General features: G+C 42.5%; 1 protein-coding gene across 1 annotated transcript in view; it reads right to left on the reverse strand.

Annotated features, from left to right (window-relative positions):
- The window catches only part of LOC311137028 (neural-cadherin-like), a gene marked incomplete at both ends in the record, with an annotated part of 125,241 nt that overhangs the window by 108,415 nt on the left and 1,945 nt on the right, over window positions 1-14,881 (reverse strand). The window lies entirely within an intron of this gene.

The following is a 14,881-nucleotide window of genomic DNA, read 5'->3' on the forward strand; positions in this document are numbered from 1 at the left end:
CTAACTAGTAGCTAACTTGAGCTATGCACCTAACTCAATATTTACGCAGACATCTCCCATTGACATCTGTGCAAGACTTCTGTTATTCAGAGGTTGTTGTTCCACACACTTATCTCAAGTTAGGATCTGGGGACCTGAGCCTCTTTATGGTGACTATCAGATAGACACATCACTTAGAATCTATCCTGATTTTGTTTGTGCTATTATGCCAACTCCTTGTCACTCATTGTCATGCCAAACAATGGAGTTGTCATTGGCAAGAGCACCAACAGATCTGGAACCAGGTTACCTCGAATCCTATTAAATTAAGTCAAGCGATGACTGTGTGGCCAAACTGTTACAGGGGAGGATAATAATGTCTGGAACGGAGCAAATTGGAATGGCATCAAACACCAGGTTTGATACCATTCCACTTATTCCACTCCAGCCATTACCACGAGCCCGTCCTCCCCAATTAAGGTGCCACCAACCTCCTGTGCTCCTTAATGGTGTGTGAAATTATTTCAGCTCTCTACTCATTATACGACTTGGAATGCATGATAGCTACACATTTATGGGGGCTGCCAGCGGATTAATTCAATTTCCCATTCACACACGCTCATTATCAAGCACACTGTAACCCTACTGAGGAAGACAGTGAGGCTGAGCAGCACCCTGTGTCCAAAATGGCACCCTGTTCCCTATATAGTGCAATACTTTTGACCAGAGCCCTTGTCAAAAGTAGTGCACTAAATAGGGAATTGGCTGCCATTGCGGACGCACACTCTAACTTTATCTTTGACTGGGCTAATATACGCTGAGTGTGCAAAACATAAAGGACACCTTCCTAATATTGAGTTGCACCCCCATGTCAGGGCATGGACTCTACAAGGTGTGGAAAGCGTTCCACAGTGATGCTGGCCCATGTTGACTCCAATGCTTGCCACAGTTGTGTCAAGTTGGTTGGATGTCGTTTGGGAGGTGGACCATTCTTGATACCCAGCAGCGTTGCAGTTCTCCACACAGACCGGTGCGCCTGGCTAGGGATGGTAAGGTGAGAGTATTACCGCTACACCTGCAGTCACGAGTCATGACCGCAGTCATATTTCACGTGACCGTTTAGTCACGGTAACTAGGCTTCTCCAAGCTCTGATGCTGCTGATGGTCATTAGTAGCCTATCAAACTTGCTAACTGCCTGTACTCAGCACTCTATTGTCCCTCTAATCACTCTGACATCAATGCAAATGTGATCGAAAATCAAATCAAACACTTCATGAGAGCCCATGAGCTCATGTTGCGCAACAGTTCTATAGGCTATGCAATTGAGTGAGAAACAAGAGTTTTGATGGCCTCTATTAAAAATAGGAGGAGCCCATCAGCTTTCTATATACTAGGCCTACTACTGTATATTTATTTCTCAACTTTCCTAATATTAAGCACATTGCTTCTCTTTACAACAGGAGTATAGCCTACCTGGCTGTCATGAAAATTAACCACAGTAAAATCATCCTCAATTCGCTATTTAAGTGCATTGATGACATATATTTTCCCCCCCTGCTCCAGTTCCGAGACAGGTGCATGATAATGGTCCATTCTAAATCAAAACTAATTTCACACATATATTATTTAGTATAGGTAAAGACAAGATTCAAACAATGGGTGACAATTGTGTAGCTCAGTTGGTAGAGCATGGCGTTTGCAACGCCAGGGTTGTGGGTTCGTTTCCCATGGGGGACCAGTATGAAAAAATAAATACAAAAATAAATGTATGCACTCACTAGCTGTAAGTCGCTCTGGATAAGAGCGTCTGCTAAATGACTAAAATGCCTAAATATTAGCCTATCACTTGTGAATGATATATTATCACTTGTGAATAAGAATCACCTTTTTTTCTCGACTTTTTCAAATCATAGTCCCACACGTCATGTAGACTAGCCCATAGGCCAATATGTTATGATAAGGTTTGTATCACAATTAAAGTGGCCAAATAAGTTCTTAAAATTAAGCACATTAATCCACTTTACAACCGGTGTAGAGCCTAACTGGCATACATAGGTGGCGCGTGAGTTTCAAGTTTGGGGAATAACATTTTCACCATAAAAATACACCTTTATAATAAAGCAATACATGCATAATCGCATTTGTGGTCACTTTTGAGAATGGTGTTTTCTCGTTCAATTCATTGCATTTTGGAACATTCCCGCTTATAGCCTACTGTCGTGTGTGCGCATTGCTGAGCTTATAATGTGAATAAATAGCCTAATAGTTTATCAACATTTTAAACTAAATGTTCTAATCTGTTGCATCAGCCTCATTTAAACGTTTTTTTTTTTTTATGCGAGTGGTTGTAGTAATTTGGGATCTATCGCATCCCACAACTGTCCCGGACTATGTTTGGAATATTTATTTCTCGCACAGAAGGACAAGTTGACCAATAGAATAGGTCAACTTTTGTACTATGAGGAATAGTAGATTGACATAGGCTAGTGCTTTTGCTGTTCGTTAGGCCTACTCATCTTGTTGGCTGATGAAAAGTAAATGTGGACAGGTCTTCTAACATGTTCAATATGCACCTCGGAATTTGATAAGGAGGACATGTGCAGTTGCATCCCCACTTGTAGCCTACTTCGGAGCTGAGATCCCTGTGAGAAGGACCGATCACGTGACGGGCATTGGCTAGTAAGGCTTTAGATGTCTGAGAGAGCCATGTGAGTGAGAGGTGCTTCAGAACATGCAGCCGGGAGTAGGGAATTATAATATTATATTCAGCCCAAGGGTAAAACGGCCACTGGCCGCAAAAGGCATGGATTTCTTTAGGGGGCATTACGGCTCATGCCTCATGCCTTTCATGCGACTTTTTTCAAATCATTATTAGAGTCGCATCATGCAGCCTTAGAATGTATTAGAAATCAAAACATACTGTATAGCCCAAAGTCTGTATCACAACTAAAGTTGCATGAATAACTCTAAATTAAACATGTAAGAGGACCTGTTTCTTTGTTAACTGCTCAACACAGAATAGCTGCATGTGCGCACTCTCTCAGAAATCGTTTGGAGAAAACATCCTTTCTATTTTATTCAGCTGTGTTCATTATTCTTCATACTATAAAATAATATAAAATAATGCCACGGATTTCGAAGCAAATCTTGTCTGCTAATTGAACTAGCGAAGCCCACAGCCATATGGCATAGACCAATCAGGACAACTCATGCTTTTCTGTTCTTCTGAAATAGACTACATTTTCTTCATATCATGTTTCTTTAGACCTGTCTAAAATAAATAATGGATTTATTGCGATGGTGTAGGCTATATTACATGGATTTATTAGACTTTTTTAAATGTAGATGTTCCAAAGGTCTGCATCAGTGGCTTGTAGGCTATGCGTGGAAGCCATGAGATGCTAAATGTGTTTATGTTAATTGACGCAGTTATTTGCTTGACAATCACCGGCTGACAAGATTTCATGACCGCCACAGCCCTAAGCCTGGCACCTACTACCATACCCGTTCAAAGGCACTTAATTATTTTGCCTTGCCCATTCACCCTCTGAATGGCACACATACACAATCCATGTCTCAATTGTCTCATGGCTTAAAAATCCTTCTTTAACCTGTCTCCTCCCCTTCATCTACACTGATTGAAGTTGATTTAACAAATGACATCAATAAGGGATCATAGCTTTCATCTGGATTCACCTGGTCAGTCTATGTCATGAAAAGATCAGGTGTCCTTAATGTTTTGTACACTCAGTGTACATACACACTACTGGAGCTCAATCAGAACTCCATAGCTCTTGCTCCTCTATCCCTCTCTCAGTTTCCCAGCGTGGTGGTGATTGATGGGGGTGTCTAGGAAGCCCAGTCGCCTCCCCAGCCCAGAGAGTACAGGGCCAGGCAGGAGCCACTGAAGAGTCATGCAGGCTTAATGGGAAAACAGTAAGAGTGTATGGCCGAGACAGTGTTAATCTATCACCAAAACCTGAATCTGGGTTGACGTTGTTGACTGTGCCACGGAAGAAGAGATTCTAAGGACCAATCATTATTGGGCCTGCTGTTGTTGTATATAAGTAGCAATATTGAGTCCAACACGGCATAGTATATAGTGACATTACACAGTTGAATCGATTGGTATGCAAGTGTATACACAGAACTAGTGTGTGTCGGAGCTGCGAAAGAATGCTGTTGTCCTCTCTCATCCCTCTCAATGCCTCACATAGCTCAAACACACACATACATGCACACATACATGCACACACACACACACTCTCTCTCTCTATACCCCCCTCCCATTCACAAAAACACACACTTTACACACACACACCCCACACACACACACATTAAGACAGCAGTGTGTGTAGAAGCGTTATTAATGGGTAAAGGAGAGGATAACCCACCCATTTTCTGAGTGTAATCCTGTGAACAGCCTGTGCTGTGGACCATCATCTCCTCTCACACATCCAAATCTGCATTAGCAGGAAGCCAGCGAGATTAAACCAGATCAATGCTCATCACACAGTGGGAGAGCGAGGAGGAAGTATTAATAGCCAACTTTGAACACCCCTGATCACTAACTTGTATGATTATATTAGTGTGACATAAAAAAATAAACTGAAATCTATGATTATCTCTTATTTACATGGAAAATATTAACAATATTGGGAGTTAATTCCCCAAATCTATATCTCACAGTACAATATTGACGCATTAACAGGGGTGTGTAATGGACTAAAATGTAAATGCATGATTATCTGGTATTCCATTTTTAATATCAACAAGTACGATTATTTTAAGGACCATAAAATGTTTAGGGACTAAATTAAGGATTTTGAGAGATGCAGTCAATGTTACGCACCCCGAGAAATTCATCATAAGCAACTTAACACGCATTCATGCAATTTAAGATTCAAATCGGTTGATTAACCTCTACGGGATCGGTGTCCCGTATACGGGACATTTGAGCTAAAAAATACCATGCAAATGTTTGAGGAGAGTGCACAACAACAAAAAACCTATCACGGCAACTGATTTGATACATTCACCTCTGAAGGTAAAAAATTTACTTTCATTCAGTAATCTTGCTCTGATTTGTCATCCTGAGGGTCCCAGAGATAAAAATGTAGCATAGTTTTGTTTGATAAAATCCATTTTGATATTCAAATGTCTCTGGCTAAACACATACCCCGCCCGGCTATCTAGATGTGTGAAAGTTAGTGTATAAGCTAATGATCCATCAGGTATGACATTCCTGGGAGTGTGTAAACGTACATTTTGTATTACCATATCATTTTTGAATGTTCTCTATAGTTATGTACTTGAAAATGTATCAATTGACCAATTCTGCACATTTGGGCAGACTTGATACAAAATAGTCCAGAATTGCAATGCTTCACTGGATCAATCTAAAACTTTGCACACACACTGCTGCCATCTAGTCACCAAAGTCTAAATTGCACCTAAACTGCAATATTATATTGTTGCCTTTCTCTTGCATTTCAAAGATGATGGAACAAATAAATAAATAGAAAACACATGTGTTTTTGTTTGAATTATCTTTTACCAGATCTAATGTGTTATTTTCTCCTACATTAATTTCACATTTCATATCCTTGCTTCAGGTCCTGAGCTACAGGCAGTTAGATTTGGATATGTCATTTTAAGTGAAAATTGAAAAAAAGGGTCAGATCCTTAAGAGGTTAAAATGCAATCCTAGCTTCCTGGGGCACAAAGGACGCAATAATTAAACGCTACACATTTTGAACAATTTGAACCTCTCGACAGTGTTGACATAGAGAACAAGCACATTTAAATGGCTTCTCATGGTTTCTATCCTGAGCTTCGCTGTACTGTGTGTGTGTGTGTGACCTCTAGCACTACTAATGACTCCAGCATCACCACTATCCCATCCTCCTTCTCAGTGCACAAGACTATGTATCCTTATTAGTCCCCAGCATTATGCTTGACCCCAACACTGACGATAAGGAGAGGAGGACCACATCCATTAGTTCCATAGAGAAGTTAACAACAGTAAATTGGCAATCAGACCATGCAATGAGAACATTGTAGAGACACACTGAGGAGGTAGTCGGACCACAGCAACGGAAACCATAACAAAAGCATGTAATATGTGCTCCAACTACAGTGGCAATACAACAAATGGAATGCTAAGCAGTCAGCCGCAGACACAGATAGTCTTTCAAACATCTGCCTTGCTTGTGGGCACGCACGCACACACACACATGCACACACACACTGGCGGAGTGGTGCCAGGAAAATAACCTGTTCCTCAGCGTAAAAAAAACTACAGGAGACAGAAGAGGGAGCACGCCCCCATCCACATTGACGTGGCCGCAGAGGAGAGGGTAAAAAGCTTCAAGTTCCTTGGCGTGAACATCAAATCAACGTTTATTGGTCGTGTACACGGTTTTGTTATTGCAGGTGCAGTGAAATGCTTCAATAGTGCAGCAATATCTAGCAATAGCAGACCTGAAATGGTGAGGACCTGAAATGGTCCCACCACACTGACACCGTTGTGGAGAAGGCGCAACAGCGTCTCTACAACCTCAGGCGGCTGAAGAAATTCAGCATGTCTCCTAAGACCCTCACAAACTCCTACAGCTGCACCATTGAGAACATTCTGTCTGGCTGCATCACCGCCTAGTACGACAACTGCACTGCCCTCAAACGAATGGCTCTCCAGAGGGTGGTGCGGTCAGCCCAGCGCATCACCGGGTGAACACTGCCTGCCATCCAGGACATTTACAGCACACTGGGTCAAAGGAAGGCCAAGAATATCATAAGGACCTCAGCCAACCGAGTCATGGTCTGTTCACTGTGCTACCATCTAGTAGACAGAGACAGTACAGGTGTATCAAAGCCGGGACCAAAAGACTGAAAAACTGCTTCTATCTCCTGGCCATCAGACTGTAGAACAGCCATCGAGCCATCTCCTGTAGTAAGAGACAAAGATACACACCTCATTCACTAGCAGACTCCTGTACTCACATATACACTCACACACACGCATACGCCCATACTTACAAACACACGCACATACACACACATACGCTGCCAACGCTGCCGTCCCACATATATAGAGACATTAAACACCTGTTTATTTTATACTGTTTTTACACACCGCGTATTTGTATTTATATACTGGATTCTCACTGTAATATATCTACTGCTGTACATAGCATTCTTACTATATATTTTGGTGTATACATATATTGCATTTGCATTCGTTCTGACATTCTTGATTTCTTGTCTCTAGTTTTTGATGATTTTATTATTTGTGTACTTGTTTGACATTTTACTGCACTGTTATGTGCTGATAACACACGCATTTTGCTGCACCCACTATAACATCTGCTAAACTGTGTAAGTGACCAATAGACGTTGATGTCCTACTCTCTGATAATATCAACGCCTACACCCTTTGATGGACTTGGTTTTAACAACCTCTCATTCAAACTGAGACAAGTTCCCAGTACATTCAATGTGCTGCCAATAGCTTCAAGTGATGCTTTGTTTTGATAATTAGCCAGACTTTGAGCCAGCTTCAAATATCTCCCTTCAATCTTCAATCAAACTGCCATTTCATCTTTTGACAGAAGTCCCTTACAACACAACATGTTACCCAATTACCGCAATTATATATTTTTGCCCTTACTGAAATTCCTATCAAGACGTTTCACTAAGCAACTCTGCTAGCCATTTCTCCACAGCAAAATCTCTTTGTCCACAAACACTAAAACTTCCAGAGCTTTTTCTATAGCCTGTGTCTTGTTTTTTATCAGCTCTTCTCGGGGGCTGAAAGTTAAGCCGCAACCATTGTTATGCTCAATTAATTGGATCAGTTAATGGTGCAAAAAGTAGAAAATTCAATATACTGTAGATGCAGTGCCTTCAGAAAGTTTTCACACCCCTTGTCTTTTTCCACATTTTGTTGTGCTACAAGGTGGGATTAAAATGGATTTGATTGTAATCTACACAAAATACTCTGCAATGTCAACGTGGGAGAAAAATTCAAACATTTGTAAAAAAAATCATTTGGCAGCGATTACAGCTGTGAGTCTTTCTAGGTAAGTCTCTAAGAGCTTTGCACACCTGGAATGTACAATATTTGCACTTTTTTTTCTTTCTCCAAGCTCTGTCAAGTTGGTTGATGATCATCGCTAGACAGCCATTTTCAAGTCCTGCCATCGATTTTCAAGCCGATTTAAGTCAAAACTGTAACTCGGACACTCAGGAACATTCAATGTCTTCTTGGTAAGCAACTCCAGCTTATATTTGGCCTTGTGTTTTAGGTTATTGTCCTGCTGAAAGGTGAATTTGTCTACCAGTGTCTGTTGGAAAACAGACTGAACCAGGTTTTCCTCCAGAATTTTGCCTGTGCTTAGCTCTATTCCGTTTCTTTTAATCCTAAAAATCTCCCTAGTCCTTTATATTAATAACATTCCACCCATGAGGACACTAGTCATTCGACTGCAGGAAAGGGCTACAGCGATGTTCGTGATTGGAACATAACAGAAGAATGCTTGCTTAATCAATAGCAGCAAATCGATTCTAGCCCACAGGGAAAATGCCAACAGGGAGGATGTGAAGCATGTCAAGGTGACGCTGAGGAAAAACGTAAACAAAGATGTTTCTGGAATGACAGACAGAGGTTGTGGCTCTGCAATGTCTTAATCATGAATAGTTAACCTCTATGTTGATCTGTCAACTGCATTCCAAAATAACAAAAGTCTAGCTAGAACATTAGACAAATAGAACAATAGACAGGATCTAATGCAGACACAGATGCTCACACACACGCAAACACAACCCCCCTCCAACTGCTTGTGAATGTATTGAGAATGTACTTCAAGCAGAAAGGAGCTATGAATGTGGAAACTAGGGCCCACCACAGAGAGGTAAACACGAACACACACGGGCGTGCGCATACACACATACACACATGCGCGCACACACACAAACACACACACCAGCCACAGCTGGAGTTTCTTTACAAATTGAATAAATGCAGATGGCATGGCATTGTGAAATTGTTTTCCATATTAAATATACAGCCCCAGATTCACAAATTACACATGAAATAAGATCAGGTCTCATTCCAATTCATTTCACATCACAGGGGGAATATGCTAATGTTTAGTTGGGGGAGAGGCAGCGAGAAAATGGGAAATTGGATTAAATACAGCCTGAGGCAACTAGGGAAGAGGATGACTAGAACTAGAGCGCTGGAGTTTTCTGACAAACAGGCTGAGCTCAGGTGCCGTATGTATCAAGCATCAAAGAGTGCTGATCTAGGATCAGGTCCCTCCCTGACCATGTAATTTTTTCATTGTGATCTAGAATGCACTCCTACTCTGAAACGCTTGATAAATATCAGCCCATGTGATTACTACAAGCTAAAACACAGCTCCACGTCTCCACTCCAAACCACCACCACCCTGCCCACAGACATAAAAAAGGCAGGTGAATCACTCCAGTTCAATTTGCTCAATATTTCTCAAATCTCCTGCCCCTTCCAATACGATAAACAGATTCCAGCACAGGGGCAGGAAAAAGCTGTGGTCAAAGAGAATCAGCTAATACATTATATTCCGTGAAACTAAGCTACTAATGCTGATGGCCTTTGTGGAGACACAATCTTTACACAGGACTAATGAAGAGCTCCCTCTGCCTCTATCCAAAATGACACCTTATCAGTTCACTGACTTCTCCTGCAGTCTCTCTCTGCTGATGACACAGCTGCTAGTGTAGAGGTGACATAGAGAGACAACAGTACCATGGACAGCTCACTCTCTCCTGGATCCCATAGGGCTGTCTGGGGGTGTAGACAAGAGGCCACTGGGCCACACACATACTAACTTCAGCCACACCGGTCACCTAATATCCCTATGGGCCTCCATGCCATAGCTACCTGTTTCACCACACAGCCATATTGGAAAAAGCTAACCCAAGCAAACCACATGCAGTACAGAATACTAAAGGTGAAGGACTGTTGGTGCAAAACACACTTAAAATAAAATGCGGCAGACAATGTGCTTCAACACAAAAAGAGGCATGTGTGATGGGTTGTCTGCTTTTTAAAGGATACAAATAAAAAAGACCAGCCCACAAAGAAGCAGACAGGACTGTCTGGCAAGCTAGTCATAAGAAATTGTTAATCTTTAATCAGGCAGAGACAAGTTGGCAGATGAATAGTCCTTGCCTCACAACATCAATATCTAAGAGTATTCATATGTTCTCAAGAAAGATGTTGCATAAACATGATTAATTTCCAATAAATAATTATGATTTGGAAATATACAGTTGAAGTCGGAAGTTTACATACACTTAGGTTGGAGTCATTAAAACTTGTTTTTCAACCACTCCACAAATGTCTTGTTAACAAACTATAGTTTTGGCAAGTCGGTTAGGACATCAACTTTGTGCATGACACAAGTAATTTTTCCAACAATTGTTTACAGACGGATTATTTCACTTATAATTCACTGTATCACAATTCCAGTGGGTCAGAAGTTTACATACACTAAGTTGACTGTGCCTTTAAACAGCTTGGAAAATTCCAGAAAATTATGTCATGGCTTTAGAAGCTTCTGATAGGCTAATTGACATCATTTGAGTCAATTGGAGGTGTATCTGTGGATGTATTTCAAGGCCTACCTTCAAACTCAGTGCCTCTTTGCTTGACATCATGGGAAAATCAAAAGAAATCAGCCAAGACCTCAGCAAAAGAATTGTAGAACTCCAAAAGTCTGGTTCATCCTTGGGAGCAATTTCCAAACGCCTGAAGGTACCACGTTCATCTGTACAAACAATAGTACACAAGTATAAACACCATGGGACCACGCAGCCGTCATACTGCTCAGGAAGGAGACGCGTTCTGTCTCCTAGAGATGAACGTACTTTGGTGCGGAAAGTGCAAATCAATCCCAGAACAACAGCAAAGGACCTTGTGAAGATGCTGGAGGAAACAGGTACAAAATTATCTATATCCACAGTAAAACAAATCCTATATCGACATAACCTGAAAGGCCGCTCAGCAAGGAAGAAGCTACTACTCCAAATCTGCCATAAAAAAGCCAGACTACGGTTTGCAACTGCACATGGGGACAAAGATCGTACTTTTTGGAGAAATGTCCTCTGGTCTGATGAAACAAAAATAGAACTGTTTGGCCATAATGACTATCATTATGTTTGGAGGAAAAAGGGGAATGCTTGCAAGCCGAAGAACACCATCCCAACTGTGAAGCAAGGGGGTTAAGTTAAACAATTTAAAGGCAATGCTACCAAATACTAATTGAGTGTATGTAAACTTCTGACCCACTGGGAATGTGATGAAATAAATAAAAGCTGAAATAAATAATGATCTCTACTATTATTCTGACATTTCACATTCTTAAAATAACTGACCTAAGACAGGGAATTTTTACTAGGATTAAATGTCAGGAATTGTGAAAAACTGAGTTTAAATGTATTTGGCTAAGGTGTATGTAAACTTCCGACTTCAACTGTACATACAGACAGACGCGTACACAACAATGAACACATGTGGTGTATCGAACAACAACGACTTTATGCAAACTGGAAACCACATATCCTGAGGCTGCATTTATTGTAGCCGGGGATTTTAACAAAGCAAATTTGAGGACTAGGCTGCCGAAGTTCTATCAGCATATCGACTGTTGTACTCGGGCTGCTAAAATCCTCAACCATTGCTATTCGAACTTCCGGGGTGGCTACAAGGCCCTCCCACGCCCTTCCTTTCGGCAAATCTGACCACGACTCCATTTTGCTCCTCCCTTCCTATAGGCAGAAACTCAAACAGGAAGTACCCGTGCTAAGGACTATCCAATGCTTGTCTGACCAATTGAAATCAACGCATCAAGATTGTTTTGATTACGCGGACTGGGATATGTTCCGGGTAGCTTGTGAAAATAATTTAGACGAATACACTGAAACAGTGACTGAGTTTATCAGGAAGTGTATAGGAGATGTTGTGCCCACTGTGACTATTAAAACCTACCCTAACCAGAAACCGTGGATAGATGGCAGAATTCGCGCGAAATTGAAAGCACGAACCACCGCATTTAACCATGGCAAGGTGACTGGGAATATGGCAGAATAAAAACAGTGTAGCTACTCACTCCGCAAGGCAATTAAACTGGTAAAACATCAGTATAGAGACAAAGTGGAGTCGCAATTCAATGGCTCAGACACGAGACGTATGTGGCAGGGTCTACAGACAATCACAGACTACAAAAGGAAAACCAGCTACGTCGCCGACACCGACGTCTCGCTTCCATACAAGCTAAACACCTTCTTTGCCCGCTTTGAGGATAACACAGTGCCACTGATGCGGCCCACTACCAAGGACTGTGGGTTCTCCTTCTTCGTAGCCAACGTGAGTAAGACATTTAAGCATGTTAACCCCCGCAAGTCTGCCGGCCCAGACGGCATCCCTAGCCGCGTCCTCAGAGCATGCACAGACCAGCTGGCTGGTGCGTTTACGGACATTTTCAATCTCTCCCTATCGCAGTCTGCTTTCCCAACATGCTTCAAGATGGCCACCATTGTTCCTGTACCCAAGAAAGCAAAGGTAACTGAACTAAATGACTATCGCCCCGTAGCACTCACCTCTGTCATCATGAAGTGCTTTGAGAGACTAGTCAAGGATCATATCACCTCTACCTTTGTCACAACATCGGCCGAGGCTGCCTCCCCTCCTTGTTCGGGCAGGCTTTGGCGTTCGTCGTCACCGGCTTACTAACCACTGCCGCCCCAATCATCATCACATTTGTCTTGTCTTGTTAATCACACACACCTGGTTCTAATATCCTCATTAGTCTGTGTATAAGTGTTCCCCCTGCCCCCTTGTCCTTGTGGGTGATTGTCAGTTGTGAGAGTAGTATAGCTCGGTGGAGCTACTCGTAACATATTGTTGCCATGGTAGATTTTCCCCTGTGCCTATGTATTATTGGATTCTACCGTTACAGTGTATTTGCCAGGGATGAGAGTTTCCCCTGTGCCTGTTTCGTTGATCGCTATTTTAGCGCATTTATATGTCAACGAAGGAATAAACTCTGTATTCGGTGATTATCCTCCTGCGCCTGACTCCTTTCATCACACTCGTCACAACCTTACCTGTCACCCTAGACCCACTTCTATTTGCTTACTGCCCCAATAGATCCACAGACGATGCAATCGCCATCACACTGCACACTGCCCTATCCCATCTGGACAAGAGGAATACCTATGTAAGAATGCTGTTCATTGACTATAGCTCAGCATTCAACACCATAGTACCCTCCAAGCTCATCATTAAGCTCGAGACCCTGGGTCTGAACCCCGCCCTGTGCAATTGGGTCCTGGACTTCCTGACGGGCCGCCCCCAGGTGGTGAAGGTAGGAAACAACATCTCCACTTCGCTGATCCTCAACACTGGGGCCCCACAAGGGTGCGTGCTCAGCCCCCTCCTGTACTCCCTGTTCACCCATGACTGCGTGGCCAATCACGCCTCCAACTCAATCATGAAGTTTGCAGACGACACAACAGTAATAGGCTTGATTACTAACAATGACGAGACAGCCTACAGGGAGGAGGTGAGGGCTCTGGGAGTGTGGTGCCAGGAAAATAACCTCTCACTCAACGTCAACAAAACAAAGGAGATGATCGTGGACTTCAGGAAACAGCAGAGGGTGCACCCCCCTATCCACATCGACGGGACCACAGTGGAGAAGGTGGAAAGCTTCAAGTTCCTTGGCGTACACATCACTAACAAACTTAAATGGTCCACCCACGCAGACAGTGTGGTGAAGAAGGCGCAACAGAGCCTTTTCAACCTCAGGAGGCTGAAGAAATTTGGCTTGGCACCTAAAACCTTCACAAACTTTTACAGATTTACAATTGAGAGCATCCTGTCAGGCTGTATCACCGCCTGGTACGGCAACTGCACCGCCCCCAACCATAGGGCTTTCCAAAGGGTGGTGCGTTCTACCGAACGCATTACCGGGGGCAAACTACCCACCCTCCAGGACACCTACAGCACATGATGTCACAGGAAGGCCAAAAAGATCATCAAGGACATCAACCACCCAAGCCACTGCCTGTTCACCCCGCTATCATCCAGAAGGCGAGGTCAGTACAGGTGCATCAAAGCTGGGACCGAGAGAATGAAAACCAGCTTCTATCTCAAGGCCATCAGACTGTTAAATAGCCATCACTAGCACATTAGAGGCTGCTGCTGCCTATTGAAATCACTGGCCACTTTAAGAAATGGAACACTAGTCACTTTAATAATGTTTACATATCTTGCATTACTCATCTCATATGCATATACTGTATTCTATAATATTCTACTGTATCTTAGTCCTTGCCGCTCTGTCATTGCTTGTCCATATATGTATATATTCTTAAATTCCATTCCCTACTCAGATTTGTGTGTATTGGGTATATGTTGTGAAAATGTTAGATATTACTTGTTAGATATTACTGCACTGTCAGAGCTAGAAGCACAAGCATTTCGCTACACCCGCAATAACATCTGATAAACACATGTATGTGACAAATAAAATTTGATTTGATTTGACAACAATAGGCTATTCAAACAAAATCCCTACAAGTTTTTCACATGAACATCATTGAACACTGGGCACACTGGAAAACTGAAACTACAACCAAAATAAATTATTGGCCCCTGTGCCAACATGATCCCTGTAATGGGCCAAACTCTGTAAGCAACAACAACTCTCACACGCTGCTGTACATCACAATCAAACACTGGCACTATAAAACCAAAGCAAATCCTTAGTCACAGTGCCAAGTTCCAACATCATCTCTGTAAGGGCCCCAACTCTAGGGGCCCTAACACTAGGGGCCACACAACAACTGTCA

Source organism: Coregonus lavaretus, assembly GCF_964263955.1.
Source record: "Coregonus lavaretus genome assembly, chromosome: 11".
NCBI lineage: Eukaryota > Metazoa > Chordata > Actinopteri > Salmoniformes > Salmonidae > Coregonus > Coregonus lavaretus.